Consider the following 20,023-nt stretch of genomic DNA (forward strand, 5'->3'; position numbering starts at 1 on the left):
AAGCCAGATAGGGTCCTGCTCTGAGAGGGAATGTAGACACAAGGCTTTAACCCAATTGATAACTACTCAAAGGAAAAACTAGTTTTCTCCAAAAAAGTCTCACTGAATATACATGCCACTCTTTTTTTTTTTTGGTTTTTTTGAGACAGGGTTTCTCTGTGTAGCTTTGCGCCTTTCCTGGAACTCACTCGGCAGCCCAGGCTGGCCTCGAACTCACAGAGATCCGCCTGCCTCTGCCTCCCAAGTGCTGGGATTAAAGGCGTGCGCCACCACCGCCCGGCTACATGCCACTCTTAAGAGAAGGTCCCATACCAAGTAGGAGATGGAGGTTCTTTGTCTCAATGCTCTATCAGAGCTTATAGGTTTTGTTTTTTGTTGTCTGTTTTTTGTTTTGTTTTGTTTTGTTTTGTTTTGTTTTGTTTTTAATGGAATTCCTGTGTGTGCCAATATGTGTGTCTCTGTATCTACATGTGTTTCTTGTGCTTTTTCTTAGGCTCTTTTCTTCTGTTTATTTTTGTTTTGTCTCTTTTATTTTATTATTATTTTTTGGAAATAAAGAGAACCTGGGAGGGGTTGTAGAAGCGAGAAAACTATAATCAGAATATATTATCTAAAAAAAAATCTACTTTCAATAAAAGAACAAAAAAGAATTAGAATTTACATTTAGGAGAATGTACAGAAAAATGAACCCTTGAACACTTTGAGGGAAGGTGAGCTAGTAGAGTCATTATGGAAAACAGCATTGAGATTTTTCAATAACAACAAAATCAAAACTGCAGAACTACCATACTATTCAGGATTCAGAAATTCAACATCTCAGTATATTCTGAAGATATGAAATCATGCATCTAGCAGACACTTCATTCTCATATGGACTATTACTCTGTTCACAGTAGCCAAGACATGAGAACAGGATCAGTGTCAGTCATATTAAAACATGTGCAATGCCTACACTTGATAAAGAAGGATTTCTTGCCATTTGTGCCAACATGAATAAAACTGAAGATCATGAAGTGAGCTACTCGCAGAAAGAAACACCACATAATATCATTTACATATATAATCTATAAAGGTGGAGCTCATAGAGAATAAAATAGTTATTACCAAGAGTGGGGGGTGTATCTGTTTCTTTTCCTATTGCTGTGATAAAAATACCCTGACAAAAACAACTCCAGTTTACAGTTCATGAATATAGGGAACTCAAGGAAGCAGGAACCTGACGCAGACAGTTGTGTGTGTTCATTCACAGTCAAGAGCAGTGAGCAATTAATTAACCTGTGCTCTGCTGTCTTTCCATACCTACACAATCCAGAATCTCCCATGCAGCTGACAATGCCATTCACAGTGGGTGAATTTTCCCACCTGGATTAATGTATCAAGGTAATTCCCAGTGGCTAACCTAACCTAGGCAATCCCTCGTTGAGACTCTCTTCCAGGATGATTCTAGAGCATGTCAAATTGACAATTAAAACTCAGCATCATAGACAGCATTAGGAAAATGTTGATCAACACACATAGAATTTCAGTTATAGTCAGTTCAAATACCTACTATACATCATGTTGATTATAGTTAAAAATACTTTGTACACCTGAAAATGGTTGAAAGTTAAATGTTCTTAGTACTAAAAGAGGTAAGTAATACACATGTCAAATAGCTTCATTTATCAATTCTACAGTGCATATGAATATCAAAACATCATCTTTTATATTATAAACTTATATATACAATTTTACATGTTAATTATAGAAACTATTGTTTTTATTTGAGAGAGAATTGGATGTGTTCCATAGTACAGGAAAGAGTAACATATTATAAACAGTATGTCTCAAAATGTTTGCTGAATGAGCTTTTAAGAAGTGTGTGGTGATATTTTATTTGTGCTGAAATGTGGTGATGTTTTATTTGTGCCTTAATAAATAAAGTTTGCCTGGAGATCAGAGGAAAAAGGCCAATCATTATAAGTAAATAAAAAAATTAGGATGCAGTAGCACAAGCCCTTAATGCTATCACTTGGCAGGCAGAGATCTGTGTGTTCAAGACCATACTGGAAACAGAGCCAGGTGTGGAACAAGCCTTAAATTCCAACACTAGTTAACCATGGAGGTATGGAGGTCTGTACAGACAGGCAGGAAGCAACAGAGCTGTGTAGGAAGAGAAAGTGATGTAGCTGAATGGAGGGAGCAAATAAAATGGCACAACAGCAAGGCAATATAGATGTGGGTAGACAGGAAGTAACTCACATTTGGAAACTGCAGAGTTGGTGAGGTAAGGTTAGCTGTTGGCTTTCCCTATTTCCCTGATCTCTCTAAGGCTTTCACCCCTATATCTGGCTCTATGTTTTTTATTTAATAAGACCATTTAGAAATTCTTCTACAAATATGTTTTAAAAAGACACTGTGTAGTGAAACCTTCTAGGCAGGAGGTCACACAGGGAGCTATATAAGAGAATTTTCATAGGAAAAAAAATATCATCAGGCTGGAGAGAAGGCTCACCAGTTAAGAGTGCATGCTGCTCTTCCAAATGACCCATTTGGCTCCCAGTATCCATATCTGGAGGTGCACAAATGCCTGTAAGTCCAGCTCCAAAGGGCCTGTCACCCTCTTCAGGCCTCCATGAGTGCTCATACACAGTGCCATGTATTCACACAGACACAAACACAGAAATTAAAAAAAAATAAATAATTTCTTTCAGCACTTAAGGACACATACTGCTCTTCCAGAGGATCCAAGTTCAATTCCTATCACCCATGTTAGGTGGCTCATAACTACCTGTAATTCCAGCTCTAAGTTAATTTGGTCTCTGTGGACACTAATAAACAAAATTTTAAAAGAACGAATTGAGAAGAAAATATTTGATTTCACAGATTGGAGTAGAGAAGACACAGGCTTGAGCATGGTGTGGCCAACTGGAAAGCAAGACTACACCAAGATGGTGAGAGCTTGACATATTTTACAGAAGCGGTAGAAGTGTAAAAATATCTTAGAACAAGAGTTTTCCCTGGATTATCTGAGAAACTGAAATGGGAAAAGGAGCACAAAGAACAAATGAAAGAGTTTGACAGGAACTGAATCTGTTGAAGGATGGACTAGCCACACTCTTGGCATGACTGACTGTGCAGTCTATGCTGGCAATTAAAGGCAGGGCAGCATACTGACATTATGGTTGATATCAGACACTGAGACAAAGGACAGGACAGTATTTGAACCAGTCACCCCCTTTCTACTAATGGTTGACTGCTAATGAGCCCCAATTTTTCTTGGAGTGTTATTGCCCAACACAGGCAAGCTGGTAGTCATATACCCAGGTACATAGAAGAAACTAAATGAAACAAATATTCGCTGTCCTAAAAAAATTAAAATACAATTAATTAGCTTAGTATACTTGCTGACAAAAGAATAAAAGCCAGGGCTGGATGTGTAGCTCAATAGTACTACACTTGCGTAGTTTGCACAAGGCCCTGAGTTTGATCCAGCAAAAATAAGAGATGTAACTAAGGAATGTAAACAGTACTAAAACTGTGATTTAGACTATGAGAACCTCTGGGCCAGAGAATCTAAAACATGTCCATGTTTATCTTGTTATTCTTCCTCCCAATCTTAGTGATATAGTCCCCCCCCCCCTCAATTGTGTTCTTTTATAATGCCTGATCTTAATCACTCATTTTTCTTCTAAGGGTTTATCTTATTGTTTAATCACCTAAATTTTAATTCTCCAAACTTCATTTAGTGTCTTTATACAAAAGAAAAGTATATCAACATTGTTAGCATGAAGAGAGTATGTGTCAAACTGCTATATGAATTAGAGAATCAACAGAAAAAAAACCCACCTCCTCCCAAACCTCCTGTTCTCTACTTTCTCCAGCTGGCCAAATGTCTGAAAGACCTGCTTTTTCCTTTTCTCTCCCTATTTCCCATTTTAAAAACATAGTTTTATTGAGACTGTGTTCATATATATAGGCTGTTCATAGATATATACACATACATACACACACATGTATGTGTATATGTATATATCCACTTATGTGTGCCTTTTTGTCTCCTTAGAGCTAAGAAGCCATCACTACTCCCAATCTTGGAACATTTTAACATCCTTAAGACAAACAAGGGCCATTGGAAATCACTGACTATCTGTGCCCCAACCCCTGACAACTATTCATCCACTTAACCACGACCCTGACATTCATCAGCATTTTAGCGCTGGAACTTTATTTCTTATTGTCAAGGTATACAGTTCTGTTCCATTGTATGATATATCATTTCTTTAAAAATCCATTGCTTCCTTTAGGATTTATCTTTTTATTTCATGCAAGGTATCCCAGGAAGCCAGTGAGGACTGTGAGGCCCTGATGCCAGCAACTGGGTGATGTGTGTGTGTGTGTGTGTGTGTGTGTGTGTGTGTGTGTGTGTGTGTGTGTGTGTTGCCCATATACTCACTGAAGCCTAGTCAGGCTTCCAGTGCAGCCTCGTAAAAATAAGTGAGCCCCTCCACCCCCCCACCGCACCCCCCGCCACCACATGTGCACGCCAGGAACCATCAATTGTAAAGAGCTATACTTCAGCAATGTTATCACAATTTTTAAGGACTCTCTTCAATGGCTTCCTGTCCGTACTGCTTCTGTTTGGGGAAGTGGGGGAAGTTGTCACAGAAGCCTTCAATGTCTTTCATTCTCATTTATGAGTCTTCAGTAAATACCACTGCAAAAGAAGCTTCCTTGCCCAGAACATCCGGTAGCAGCATGAATCATGGACTTTCACAGTTTCCAGTGGAAGCACAGAACAGAAACATCCACATGGTCTCTGTTGGTTGCACAGATCATCACATCATTATGGCCTCCAAGGGGAGTGGGGGCAATATGGACCATGTACACCAACATGGCCCCAGTGACATCGCATACCAAAAGTATTAACGTGGCCTGTTAAAGCAGTACAGACCACAGAGTGCACAGTCCTCAGCTGCAGCACAGAGCATCACTCTCTTGTGTGTCACCTGTACCCTGACTGGCATATAGCAGGTGTTTGATAAAAAGTCTCCACTGAGTGAAAAAAATATGATGGCTCAAAAGTCATTTATTGAAATATGTGTGTAAGGGTATGATTTGGGAGTCAGATCAATATATTAATCTTTGGTTGTGTAACTAATATTTCCAAGCCAATAGATTGCTTCCTTCAACTTTTATAACTCTGAGAGCCCCCCTGGAGCATCCATTTTGTGCCAAAGCCATTGGCTTCCCAGTCTCTGACCCTTCTAGTGGAAAGCATGTTGTTTCCAAAACAATCAGAAACAGAGATTCCCTTGGTTGCCTTCACAGCATTAATAACTCCAGTCTTGGTGATAACGAGCCCTTTAGACTCACATTCCACTGACCGTAGAAAAAATAGACCTTAAGGAAACCAACTGATTGATTTTTCTGTCCATTAAAAAAATTAAATCCTAACTTATCTGAAATTGGGTTTTCTGGTATCAGCCTTGCCTAAGGTAAATGAATAAAATAAAATCTAAAATTGTGTTATTCATTCAAGAAGTCCTCAATACTTGGGTAAGTCCTAAAGGGAATTAAAAAATAAGCACAACTCATTTCTTAGCCTGAAGTAACATAAATGAGATGAGAGAAATAAAACAATTAAATCACACATTGCACAAAGGGGTGCAATCCCAATGCTGAAGAATCCAGAGAAGGTACGTACAATCCCTGAAAGGATTTGTCCTGCCCAGATGTGAAAATATAAAGCCAGTCACCAACAGACTTCACACTGCCTGGGGTCCTTGTAGAATGCCAGAGAATTTTCTAGAAAGGTATGGGACTTAGTCTCTGGTATTTGATAGGCCGAGGGCTATTAGAGGTTTCAGTGTCAGGGAGATATACTCTTATCCATTCCTACCCATTTCTCCTTTACAGGCCAGGCTGACTGGTAACTGACTGATAACTTAGGCCCTGGTTTACCTGGTAATTCTGTAGGACTCAGTGTAGCACTAAACACTAGATGGTAGTAATCAGTGCTGAGAGCCCCACTGAGCTCCTCCCTGCCTGCCTCCTGTGTTTTGCTTTCAGAATAATGTCCACTCAGGGATATACTCAGATATTTAAGTAAAATGACACCTCACATGAAGAAATGTCATATTTACTATAGATAGTCATCTAAACAAGTGTTGCTCTCTACACCATGCAATGACTTTCAGTGTGGATAGAACCAGAGTTTGCTGGTGATATGGGCACTAACATCTAGAACTTCACAGGTCTCAGTTCATTCAAGCTTGTTCTCTGCTTCCCACCAATTGAGGCTCAAATTGGAAAATGATGAAGTATACTCTTAGATTAGAAGTAGGTCCTGAAAGGTCTCTACCCTTCGTGCTAGGGTGTGTGGATCCTTCATATTGTTGCTGAGAGAAAGGAACTGTGGCCACCGAGTAGGAAATTCACAAAAAGAAATCCCAGATTATTTTAGAGCCACATCCTTCTGACTTAACCCCATGGGCCCAAGGCCAGAGAAAGAAGCTTCCCACTCTACAGGAGGTCACAGGTTGCTGCCAGACCAGACACCAAACATTTGAACTTTTCATTAAAAGAAGAAATCAATTTTTCCTACAGATTGGAAATAAGCTATGATCAGGAATCTGGATGCCAACCAAGCTTGAGGGAAGAGAGTTTCACAGGCTCAGCACTTCTAACATCAATCTTTCCTTTGTCTCTTAGCTGTCCAGGTAGCAACAGCACCCTTTCTTCCCTGCATGGTCCTGTACCAGGAACCACAAGGATCTTACAAAGACCCATGATGACTGCCCTGCTTTCAAGGATTTATTACCTAAAAAGCTACCCTTGGTGCTCCATCTTTCCCTAATTTAACTGCCTTTATCCAGTTTTGTGTTTACACTTAAGCTACTCAAAATAATCTGAGAGCAAAAGTCCATTTCCCAATTGCACTAATGTTTCCGTCCTTCAAGCAATACTCACATTTTTTGCTGTCAAAAGTAAAGGTCTCTATTCTGCATTGAGACAACATAAATAGCCCTGTAAGTTAATAACATTCTGTTTACTAAATATCATTTCTGAAGGTGCTTTCATCCTTTTAAAAATTCACATAAACTCAAGTGCAGTTAAAGATGAATGGCTGGATAGCATTGTTTCTGTGGCATTACAACCCAGTGTGGGCACCAAACAATTAGGAAGCAGGCAAATTTCTAAGAAGTTCTGAATCTGCTTTTGTTTAGAAGAAGAGGGTTGAAAAGGGAAATAGCCATGGGAAAATATATAATAAAGTCACTTTCTTAAATGTGAAAAACTCATTTAGTAAAAATGCAATATTTTGCTTTGGGAACTCCAAGGAGAATTGTCTTATGAGAATACATAATCTCATATGAAAATAATAATCTACCAAGAAGGAAAGTTATTAGGTTAATATTCCAACTATCAGAGTCACTAATGTGGATTTCTAAATAAAGCTCATAAAGAGACATTTCATTTATATTCAGGTTCCACTCACTTTCTGCTTCCTCTGATTTTTATAGTCACTCATGGGAAACTCCAATTTATGTTAAATAAATAAGCAGAAGCATTGGACTTATTCCCTAAACTTTTTCACATACTAACCAGAAACACATTTGGATAAACATCTATATATGCTCCACAAATTAGTGGCCCTTGGTATATTATTTGAAAACTTAAACCAACGAGTCAGCAAATTGTTTTAAATTGCTTATCAAGATTAGAACATGGGATTAAATGATCTTGAAATAGAGTCCATTTACTAAGATGATTATAGTATAGAGAAATGTTTCCTTTATATTATAATTCATCTCATAAATATAAATATTTGCATAATATGATATATTAGTAAAATATGTCAGTATCTTTCGTGTTTCCTTGTCAGTTCTCATTTTTTACCCTATATCTGAAAATAGGCACATTATATACAATAGAATTTTGATTAATTGTTAATGTACCTCAAAATTTATGTGCCTAATTATGCTTTCCCTATAGCAAGAGCCAATCTCTATCTTTTCATAAATCAAGGTAAAATATTTTAGAATAAGAAAGTGTTCATGTAGTACTAGAAAAATATCCTACAGATAATGCTATGGTTCAGGATTGTATGGCATATGTGTGCTGTGGGATGTCTTGTATGTTGTGAATAAATAAAATGCTGATTGGCCAATAGCCAGGCAGGAAGTATGGGATAGGCAGGACAACAGAGAGGAGAGGCTGGGAGGTGGAAGTCGGGAGGAGACGCCAGCCTGCCGTCCAGGGAACATCATGTAAAGGCAGCAGGTAAAGCCACAGAACACATGGTGACATAGATTAACAGAAATGGGCTGAGTATAAGAGTAAGAGCTAGACAATGGTAGGCCTGAGCTAATGGCTGAGCAGTTTAAATAATATAAGCATCTGTATGTTTATTTTATAAGTGGGCTACGGAACTGCTGGGGCTTGGCAGGACCTGGAGAGAAAAACTCTAGCTACATATGTGTATAGGTAGGTGAGAATGTGTGTGCATGTGAGTGAGTTTGAAAATTAATGTCAAGCATCTTCCTCAACTGGTCTCCACCACATTTATTGAGAAAGCTTCTTTCAATCAACTTAGAGCTCATTGATCCTGCTAGCCTTGCTGGCCCACAAGCCGCAGGAGCCATCCTGGCTTTTGTCCCCAGTGTTAGGACCACAGGTGCAAATGGCCATGCTCAGTTTTCCAGGTGGGTGTTAGGGATCTCAACTCAGGTCCAACTGAACCATTTCCTCAGCCCCTGCAGTTCAGATATTAAGAGTAGGTAAAACAAATCTCAGATGTTGTGAAATTCTTAGTCTAACAAAGTTCCAGCTAAAGATATCAACAGACATCTATCAGATCTCTTACTTTATTTTGCAAGTTTTATTAACTTAAACTTGAAATATCCCAAATTACATTAACAGATTCTAAAATGAGGTGCAATTACATTCTATTTTTAGCATCCTTAAAGAAACTGGATGGCATGTCATAAGATTTCTATGCTAAGTCACACTTGGTGTGCACTTTAACATTTTGGGTACAGTGTGCTCTATTAATACTACAGATGATCCAGAAATAAATAAGATACTTGTTTTCATAGGCAGGCTGGCAATTGATTTAGTGTCTGAATGACATGACAATAAGTTAAGTATATTGGAACAATAATTCTTGATTCTCATGAATAATTTTAATCAAACACTTCAAAGCACTTCTGGAATGTCCTACCCACTGCATACACCTTGCATTAATAGTACAAATTTACAAGCCTACCCGAAGCATGTAAAGTGAATTCATTCTTTGATCTTATAACAGCTCCATAATGTTGTCCTGAGTGACACCCCTGGGCCAACACTGTGCACAAGCTTGTAGAGATGTGGACTCTATCGGGCATATAATGGCTAATCCTCACTCTGATGAGAGTCTGGGTATTATTGCATGTTAGGATAAGGAACTGACTAAGGGAAATTAAGAATCTTTACCACCAGGATATCATGCAGAAACAGAAGGACTTCTATGTAAATTTTAGTACTTTGGCTCTGTGCATGTTCTATGGGCACCATGCATGAATAAGCAGGTATGCACAGCCCTATTTAATTGTACATAGTTGATATGAGGACCTCTTTCCTCCTGAAGACCTGGTACTTGAATCAGAGGGATTTTTGTCCTGAGTCACTCCTAGAAATTTTTAGAGCAAGATCCCTGGTTCTTTCTCTATAGGGAGGGACAGGAAGAAAACACATGGAGAAAGCCTCCATTTTTGAGAGAAGGCTATAAGCCAAACTTGATGATGTAAGCAATCAAAGGACTTAGTGTGATCTGTATATCTTGACTCCTGTGATGCCATAGCAAACTCTCCTGAGAGCTGAGCCATACCTGCCAGCTACAGTTCAGCCACCAACCCCCACCTCACTATGCTGTGGATCTTAGTTTTCTCTCTTTGACTCAAAAAGACTTTAGGAACTTTCAAAAGAACCTCATGTCATTTTTTTTCATAAAATATACCTTGGTTATCATCTTTTCAACCTTCCTAAAATGACCAATGAGTTAACAGTGAGTTTGTTTAAACTAAATATAATACAAATGAAAATGTTAACATCATCGGGATGCAGATGTTTGTACAGTAACTTGGAAGAGCAGCAACAGCATCAAGTCCCAACTCTGACCAGGGCCATAGTAAGTGTGCTCTTCTTTGAGGGTCGTGAGTCCTTCACACCTCACAATGGGTCTGGGTCTGAGCACAACTGGTATTCATAGTGTGCTATCTAAAACTCATCCTATAAATTCTAGAATAATGGTTTCAAGATAGAGCCTTAGGGAGACTATGGTTATGTTTTCCTTCATGAAGCAAGAGTTTTGTGAGATGGCAGTATCAGAAACTGCACAAAGTTCAGTAGAAAGAATGAAGAGCATCCACTGTGCAGGTAGAAAAGAATGTCCATATGCTTCTATATGACAGGCTGATACACATCTTCTCTGGCTAAAGCTACAGAGAGCCACAGATCAGAGGGGTGGTAAAGACTATTTCTCCGTCATTGCAAAAACTTCTCTTGATAGCAGTAACACATTAATACTCCTTTCCCTGATTTTGCATTTTATAGAATCATGATGTGTCAATCATAAAAGAAATGACAGCATAGAACATACCTCAGAGCCCTGGAATTCTGTGTTTTACCCTCATTATTTCTGAGTTTTTCCTTAAATATACATCAATAGGACACAAATCTCTGATGCTTTACTATATCTCTTCCTTTTCCTGCTGTTTGTTTTCTCTAAATGAAGTGTTCAAAATATGCATATTAAAACTTTCACCATATATAAATATAGTCTTATTTGCATATTTTCATCATAATATAAATGTTATGATACTATATCTATAACCCTTGAACTCACTTTTTAAAATTCAGCATTGTCTTATGCTGATATATGTAACCCTAGTTCACCCGTTTTTACTATTTTCTAGTATTTCACTGTATTAGTCTGGTTTATATACCACTCTCCTGTGATAATGATTTCTGATTTTTACAAACAATGGTGTAATAAATATTCACATACAAGTCTCTTTAGACACTATGAAGGGGTTTTTCAGGATGTGCTTGCTTGCATGTCTAGGTCTCTAAACTAGTGATAGCAACTCATCTCTGCCGTGGTACCTACAGGTTCTACTTCCCCTAGTCAAGTTTAAAAAAGTTTTCTAAAGACTTAAAGTGGTCTTGATTTTATTAGACCTTCAGTAAATAAATAATTCAGGGAGGGGAGTACAGTGAGGCTCTATGACATCACCAAGATGTAAGAAGACAAACACTGAACCAGTATCATCAGTCCACATTGCAGCAAATTAATTAAATTTGTGCTGGTTTTGTGACTACACTGATCCCCAATTCTAAATTCTAACTTAGCTCCTGTCTTAGGGTTTCTATTGCTGCAATGAAACACCATGACTGAAAAAGCAAATTGGAGAGGACAGGGTTTATTTGGATTACACTACCATATCACTGTTCATCCTCAAAGGAAGTCAGGACAAGAACTCAAACAGGGCAAGCACATTGAAGCAGGAGCTAATGCAGAGGCCGAGAAAGGGGTGCTGCTTCCTGGCTTGCTCCTCATGGCTTGTGAAGCCTGCTTTCTAACAGAAGCCAGGACCACCAGACTGGGGCAGTCCTACCACAATGGGCCGGGTCCTCCCCATCAATTACTAATTAAGAAAATACCCTACGGGCCTGCTTATATGTAGCCCCATCTTAGTGTGGCATTTTTTTCAAATGAGGCTCCCTCCTCTCTAGTAACTTCTAGCTTGTGTCAAGTTGACATAAAACTGACCAGCACAACGCATTCCTTGTCAATTTGACACAAAAACATGTTATCCCCAATATCTTACATTTAAAACATAAAACTTTAAATGACCCACAATTTTTCCACACACCTATGAACACCTGATTTTCAACAAAGAAGCCAAAATTACGAAATGAAAAAAGTAAACAATGTTCAACAAATAGTTCTGGCATAACTGGATGTCTGCTTGTAGAAGAATGCAAATAGATCCATATCTATTGTCATGCACAAAACTCAAGTCCAAGTGGATCAAAAACCTCAGCATAAATCCAGTTACACTGAACTTGATAGAAGAGAAAGTGGGGAATAGCCTTGAACACATTGACACAGGAGACAACTTCCAGAAAAAGACACCAGTGGTACAGACACTAAGATCAACAATTAATAAATGGGACTTCATGAAACTGAAAAGCTGCTGTAAGGCAAAGGACACAGTCAATAGGACAAAACAACAGGCTACAGAATGAGAAAAGATCACCAATTCCACATCCAACAGTGGGCTGATCTCCAAAATATATAAAGAACTCAAGAAACTAGATATCAAAAAAAAAGAATTAATCCAATTAAAAAATGGGGTACAGATTAAACAGAGAATTCTCAACAGAAGACTCTCAAATGCCTGAAAACACTTAAATGTTCATCATCCTTAGCCATCAGAGAAATGCAAATCAAAACAACTCTGAGAGTCCATCTGTCAGAATGGCTAAGATCAAAAACACAGATGACAGCTTATGCTGGAGAGGATGTGGAGTAAGAGGAACACTCCTGTACTGCTGGTGGGAGTGCAAACTTGTACAGCCACTCTGGAAATCAGTATGGCGGTTTCTCAGAAAATCGGGAATCAATCTACCTCAAGACCCAGCTTTACCACTCTTAGGCATATACCCAAATGATGCTCAATAATACCACAAGGACACTTGCTCAACTTATGTTCATAGCAGCTTTATTTGTAATAGTCAGAACCTGGAAATAACCTAGATGTCCCTCAACTGAAGAATGGACAAAGAAAATGTAGTACATTTACAAAATGGAGTATTACACAGCTGTTAAAAACTATGACATGAGGAAATTTGAAGGCAAATGGATAGAACTAGAAAAATATCTAGTGAGGTAACCTGGACACAGAAAGACAAAGATGGTATGTACTCACTTATAAGTAGGTATTAGCTGTAAAGTAAAGAATAACCATGCTACAATCCACAGACCCAGAGAGACTAGGTAACAAGGAGGGCTTAAGACGGGGAGATGCTCAGATCTCCCTGGGAAGGGGAAATAGAAGAGATCTTGTGGGTGGACTGGGACAGGTAAGGGTGGGAATATGAGAGACCAGGAGTGGGGTGGATGGAGGGGAAGAGTATGGAAAAAAAATGACTAGAAAAGGGGGATTGGGGCAGGCAGAGGGGAGGTGGGAAGAGGAAGTGAGAGCAGAGGAGGGGGGCTAAATTGTGGTTGGGATGTAAAATAAGTAAGAAATAAATAAATAGATTTAATTAATTTAAAAAGTCCCACAATTTCAAAAGCCTTTACAAATACAAACACTTTACAATTCAGTCTCTTTTTTAAAAGAATCCAGTGTCTTTTAAAATGTATAGTTTCTTTAAAAAATTCAGCCTCTCAACTGTGGACTCCTGTAAAATCAAAAACAAATTAAGCACTTTTTCCAACAGGAAGAACCAGGGCACAGTCACAATCTGAACAAAGCAAAACCAAACTCCTACAGTATAAATAAATCAACATCCAACTATCTGCGATTCACTCACGATCTCCTCTGCTCCTCCAAGGGGCGTGGGTCATTTCTCCAGCTCTGTCCCCTGGAGCACACACAGCTTGTCTTCTAAGCTCTGGCTGGCTCCACTGCTGCTGCTGTTCTTGGTGGTCATCCCATTGTACTAACATCGACAAATGCTGGGGGCTTCTGCCGCAGCTGGGTTTCACTGTCACCAATAGCCTCTCAAAGGCTAAGTTCATGGTGCCAAGCCTCAACTTCTTTGCATGACCCTGCCAGTCCTGGGCCTTCACCTGCTGCTGAGGCTGCACCTTCCTTCACCAATGGCCTCTCCTGGCCCTTCACAGTGCCAGGCCTCAGCTGCTCTTCATGATCCCCTCATACCTTCAAACCAGTGCCACCTGTATGACTCTTGCACTACCAAGTCCAGGTGACAGTGCAAGGAACAATCTTGGCCACATCTGGAATACAGCTTCTGCGTGCTGATTTTCAGGAAAGACTTCCAGAAGATTTTACTTCAGTGATGCTGGTCTCTTCTTAATCACCACTAATTTCTCAGCTCCAGTTGACCAGAATCGAGTATCCCAACAAATAAAAGGTTTCAATTTAGTAGTTCTGGGATCTTGTTAATCATGGCTGATTTGTCAGCCCTTGCTACCGAGAACCACAGAATCTTTATTCAAAATAACAATGGCCCTGACAGAATGCTTAAACTCCCAGCTGAAACTTTGCAAGCCAGGCCTCCACCTTATGCATTGCTCTTAACATTCTTCTTCCAAGATCCTACAGAAGAGCTCACCGAGCATTGAACTTTTCTTGGTTTTTCTTGCACAAAGTTCCAAAGTCCTTCCACAATCCTCCACAAAATAACATGGTCACTGTCACAGCAATACTCCACAATCCTGGTACCAACTTGTCTTAGTTAGGGTTTCTAATGTTTCAACGAAACACCATGACCAAAAAAGCAAGTTGTGAAGGAAATGTTTTATTTGGATCACACTGCCGTATCACTGTTCATCATTGGAGGAAGCCAGGACTGGAACTCAAACAAGGCAGGAACCTGGAGGCAAAAGTTGATGCAGAGGCCATAGGGGCATGCTGTTTACTTGCTTGCTCATCGTAGTATGTTCAGCCTGCTTTCTTATAGATGCTTTAGGTATTAAAAATATAGCCACACTTCAGCCTGAGGATGACTGTCCTGTTCTAAGAATGTCTTAGAAACAAAGCACTGAATGTTTTGTAGTAATTTCACTCAAATTAAGCACACACAAAAAAAGTACTTGAAATGTAAGTTTCAAAAGCAGGACAATGTAGCAAGCTATATCTTTATAAAAACATAAATAATTTTTTTCTATAACTAAAAGCCTGTTAGCTTTAAAGTCATTTGGACCATAATCTGATAGCCTAACAGGCAGACAGATGGTTTGTAAAAGTCTATTAGTGGGCACTGAGGTCCACACTTTCCCATGAAGGTAAGTCTAGAAACTATTCAACTTACGTCTATGTGAGCAGAATATGAATTATTTGATTTGTTAGATTTTTCAAGAATTAAAAATCTAGACATTTACCAAAAAAGAAAATTCTCAGATAATCAGAATCATTAATAGTAAACAACATAGAAACTTACTCAAGATGTTCAGAGAATTTTTATAATGATCTTGGTCATATTATTAAAGATTAAAACTGAAAACTCTTAGTTCCTAGTTCTCTGTGCTTTTATTAAAATTTCTGGATTAAATTACCATATAATACTGCTCTTGTCTTTCCTGCTCTAAAAATCGTTTCTAGAAATATATGTGATGGCCTTGGTAGTTTTATAGTCTATTTTTGTACCTTTTGGGCTTGTTGCTATCCACTCATCTCTCCTCAATATAAACCTGCTTGTCATCATTAGACAAGTACATCTTGCATGCTCACACTCATTTGTCTTTGCTTTTCTTGTTTCTTATCTAACAAACAAACCAGCAACAACAACAAAGTTTGTTATATGTGAATCCTTCTTTCTTTATTGCCATGTCTCTGAAAGCTTATGTGATTACCATGCAGAATCACTCTACTTCTCCTGGTTCCCATATTGCTTACCATGCTACTCATCTGACTCTCTGTGTCGCCACCATCGGACCCTGTCTTGGGAACACAATAATGTCAATGCAGTAGCACACTGCTGAACCTGTCACTTGACTGGTACTGTCTTCAAGAATGGGGAAACAGAACTTGGACGGCCCTTACTGTTATCAAGCTCAGTACATTTGTTTGACAGACCAGGTGGAAGACATTGATGGATTTGTAGAATTAAACTGAAGGAAACAAGATACTCCCAGCAGGTAGAATCAGAGTGGCTCACTGTTGACACTTTGTGACGTTTGGTGTCACTGTGTAAGAAGATGTGACTGCCTTCTATGAAATTAGCCTCAGCATGTCAGTGTGTCTAAACCTATAGTCATCACTTTCTGTCTCCAGCCAGTTTCTTCCTCAGTCTTCCACTTTCTAGAGTATCACTTCATTTCTCTAGTAACTCAAACTTAAAACACTTTATAGTCTTTGATTCTTTTAATTTCACCTATTATATCCAGAAGATATTAATTATTATTTTAACTTATATGCTCCTCCATTTCTGAGGCCAAATCCAAACTATTGGCCCCTTAAAATCTGGACCCTCTCAGGTCTTTCTCTTTCCCCACACATTTGTCATACAGTCAAGGAGATGCTCTCTGGAAATGATTTTATTTGTAAATGTGTAGAAAATTTCCCCAACTGTGACCCATCTGACCCTGTCCTAGGTTTTCATCCTATTCATACACTGCCTTCCATTCACCTGTCACTTATGCCATCATTGTCATCACCCACGCCACCACTGTCACCCACGCCATCTCTCCCTACAGTTCAAAAGTGACCTATCTAGCTTTGCCATCTATCTAGCAATTGAAATGATTAAGAATTTGTATCTTTTCAACTTGACGAGGCCACTGAATGCCCAGAGAGCAGACTGAACATTACTTCTGTGTGTGTTAGTGAAGATGTTCCCAGAAAAGATTAGCATTTGAACTGAACAATTTGGACTAGCATCATGCAACATCTGAGGGCCTGAATGGATAAAAGAGCAGAGAAATATTGAATCAACACTGACTGATTCAGATGAGACATCAATTTTTCTTATTTTCAGCATTCCTGGTTCCCAGGCAATTTAACCCAAAATGGAATCTATACAATCAGCTCTTTAGCTCCCAGGTCTCTGAAAAAACCACCAAGTTTCCTGGGTCAGAAAACAACTCTGTAGTTTTATTTTCTCCTGCAATCTTGTGGCACCCAGGGATGGAGCTAAGGTGTTCAGGCTGTTCCTAGGGGCCTCTACCTATTGAGCTGTCTCACTGGCCATAAATATAACTTCGTGATTCTGATGTAATCAAATTCAATAGTGATTTTGTTCATTGCTTTGACTTCCTGAGCCATATTAGTATGACAGTATGAAGGTGCAGAGAATATACAAAGCTACTTCATGTTCCTGTAAAAGGAATGCAGAAAGTTCAGCATACAATCCAGCCATTGCTTTCCAGACTTTCTGACCCATGCTTCTTAACTTTCCCAGAAGAACAGATTGTAGTATTATCCTATTCTTACAGATTAATCAGGACTAAATCGGTATGCCTGAAAAATAGGAGCAGAAATAGACTAGTGGAGATGAAGAAAGAAAACCCTTAGGAAGGCATGGCCACAGTGAAAAGTCTGTCTCAGATTAGCACTGGTATTTGGCAAGATGGTGTTATCAGAATGTGGCCTAACATCTACCCAAAGATAATGTGAGTAAATCTACATAATAACCAGTCAAATATGCAAACTCTGACACTTTTCACTCAGATCTACCAGCTGATTTCTTACTTCCAAATTCAAAGTACCCATGAATACACTCTCCAGAGCACTGATACCAGTGTGCCTAGATATCAGAGATTATGCTCCTCCACCATCTGAGACAATGCTATTTCTACGAGAACAAGAAAGAAGAAAAGGACAGGTGCAAATAACTAATTAGCTAATGGTAGGATCTTGTTAGTAAACTAGTTATTGCCTCAGCAACAAATAAGAAGTGCTGGGTGTAAAATGCCTCTGCTGTGGAAAAATCTTTGTACACTCTAAATATGTCTTGCTCTCATTGTTAGTAAAAAGCGGATTGGCTAATAGCTAGGCAGGATTTGGGGGGTGGAAAGAGTGCTGGGAAGAAGGGTAGAGTCAGAAAAGTTGCCAGTGAGACACAGAGAGGAAATGGGAGGTGTAAGATGAAAGAAGGTACTGCCACATTGCAAAGAGTGGATAAGAAATATGGGTTAATTTCAAGTGTAAAAGTTAGTAACAAGCCTGAGCCAATCATTTATAATTAATATTGTCTCTGTGTTGGTTATTTGGGAACTGGCAGATGGGACAGAAAAGTCTACCTGCAAATGACATCCAAATGTCTGGCACCTACAGCCACTTAAAACCTACGATAGTTTAAAAAAATGTTCTAAACAGACAAAAACAGAGCCAAGTGTGGCTTTGTAGTCTTGTGTCTCTCATGCCAGCTGCAGTACTGAGATGTGTAGCAGGAATCTTAAAAGTTCTTATTGATAAAATCAAACCCGAGGCCAGTTATTGGGGTCCACGCTGGTAGATCACAGAGACAGAACAAGCCACAGCTAACCTCACCTGGTCAACTTCCCAGCTGGTCTTGTTTCCTCAGACTGGAAGCTTCTGAGTCCTCATCCGGAATGGGTCTCAGCTGAATTACTACTCGAAAGCTTGAATGCTTAACCAGCCAAATGCTTCTAGTTTCTCGTCCTCATGCCTTATATATCTTTCTGCTTTCTACCACCACTCTCTGGGATTAAAGGCTGGCTTCCTGGGATTAAAGGCATGAGTCACCATGCCTGGCTGTTTCCAATGTGGCCTTGAACTCACCGAGATCCAGAGGGATTTCTGTCTCTGGAATGCTAGGATTAAAGGCGTGTGCTATCACTGCCTAACTAGTGGCTTTTCTGTTCTCTGATCCCAGATAAGTTTATTAAGGTACACAATATTTTGGGGAACACAATACCACCACAGAGATGGGTATCCCACAGCTGCCTGTGGGAAGAGCTAGCCACTAGCCACCAGCCACCATGCATCACTGCCATGCTGTGGTGATATTTCATTTGTGCTCTAACAAATAAAGCTTGCCTGGGGATCAGAGGAAAAAGCCAACCACTATATTAAACATAGAGGTCAGGCAGTGGTAGTACATGCTTTTAATCCTAGTATTTGGGAGGCAGAGATCCATCTGGATCTCTGTGAGTTCAAGGCCACAATGGGAATAGAGCCAGGCGTGATGGCACACAACTTTAATCCCAGCACTAGTTAACCATAGAGGTCTGGAGGTCTATACAGACAGACAGGAAGTGATAGAGGTGAGCAAAAAGAGGAAGTGATGTAGGTGGGCAGAGAGAGGAAGTAAGATGCTAGGGCACAGAAAGGCATATAAAGCTTGAGTATACAGGAAGTAGGTCTCTTGGCCTGAGGGTTTTCTAGCAGTAAGAACTTGTGGCTGGCTTGTTCTATCCCTCTGATCTTTCAGCTTTCACCCCAGTATCTGGCTCTGGGTTTTTGTTAATAAGACTATTTAGCAATTCATGTTACACTGTGCACTAAGCTAAACTACACTGGTGGTGGCTGACATAACAGTTTAAGATTCATCTCATGTGATTAAAAAAAACAATAAAGATGCTCAATACAGACAGATCCAGAGGGGGAAAAAACCTCTAAATGGGTTACAGTATGTTTAAAAATGTACAAAGGCTTGGGAGAGAAAAGAAAAGTGATAAAAACAGTCATATATGTTTTTATCACTTTTATTTTCTCTTTCTCTATATATATAGTTTTAAAATAATAAAGTAAATTCCTTAAAAAGGGAATAAAATAATATAAAAGAAAAAAGCCGCATAAAGATGGAAAATACACAGAGAGTCTGAATCCTATATGTTATTGTTTGTCTTTAAATTCTTTGACTGCTAAGAGACACTAGATTAAGAAAACTGCTGCATTAAACCAACCTATATATTTTTTAAATGACTTCAAAATGGAAGCCAAATGATATGTTACCTTGGGGAAGAGGTTATGCTTTTATTTTCACAGGAGCTGAGAGGCTATAGATTTGCTCCAGGTTGATATGGATCATGTTTAATCAGGGAAGATTCCCTGAAAATCATAACTATAAACATAAAAAAATAAACCTCGAAGAACTACAAGACACATGATGTATATTTTACCTGCTCAAACACATAACAAAAAAAATCATCTTTGACTGACTTGAGTACAATGCAGAGTCTATACTTGTATTAATACAGATATGTGTATTAGCTTTAAAAGCTTATGTATTTTCAGAGCAAGGGGACCAGACATCAATAAAACAGATGGCCCAGCTGACCCAGCATCAAGAACAGCTTCAAGGCTGCTAGCTGAGTTGATCCAGCCTCACAGAATAC

General features: G+C 39.1%; 1 protein-coding gene across 5 annotated transcripts in view; it reads right to left on the bottom strand.

The window, feature by feature from the left end:
* The window catches only part of Cpq (carboxypeptidase Q), a 429,601-nt gene that overhangs the window by 318,027 nt on the left and 91,551 nt on the right, over nucleotides 1–20,023 (bottom strand). The window lies entirely within an intron of this gene.

Source organism: Peromyscus maniculatus, chromosome 20 (genome assembly GCF_049852395.1).
Source record: "Peromyscus maniculatus bairdii isolate BWxNUB_F1_BW_parent chromosome 20, HU_Pman_BW_mat_3.1, whole genome shotgun sequence".
NCBI classification, from domain to species: domain Eukaryota; kingdom Metazoa; phylum Chordata; class Mammalia; order Rodentia; family Cricetidae; genus Peromyscus; species Peromyscus maniculatus.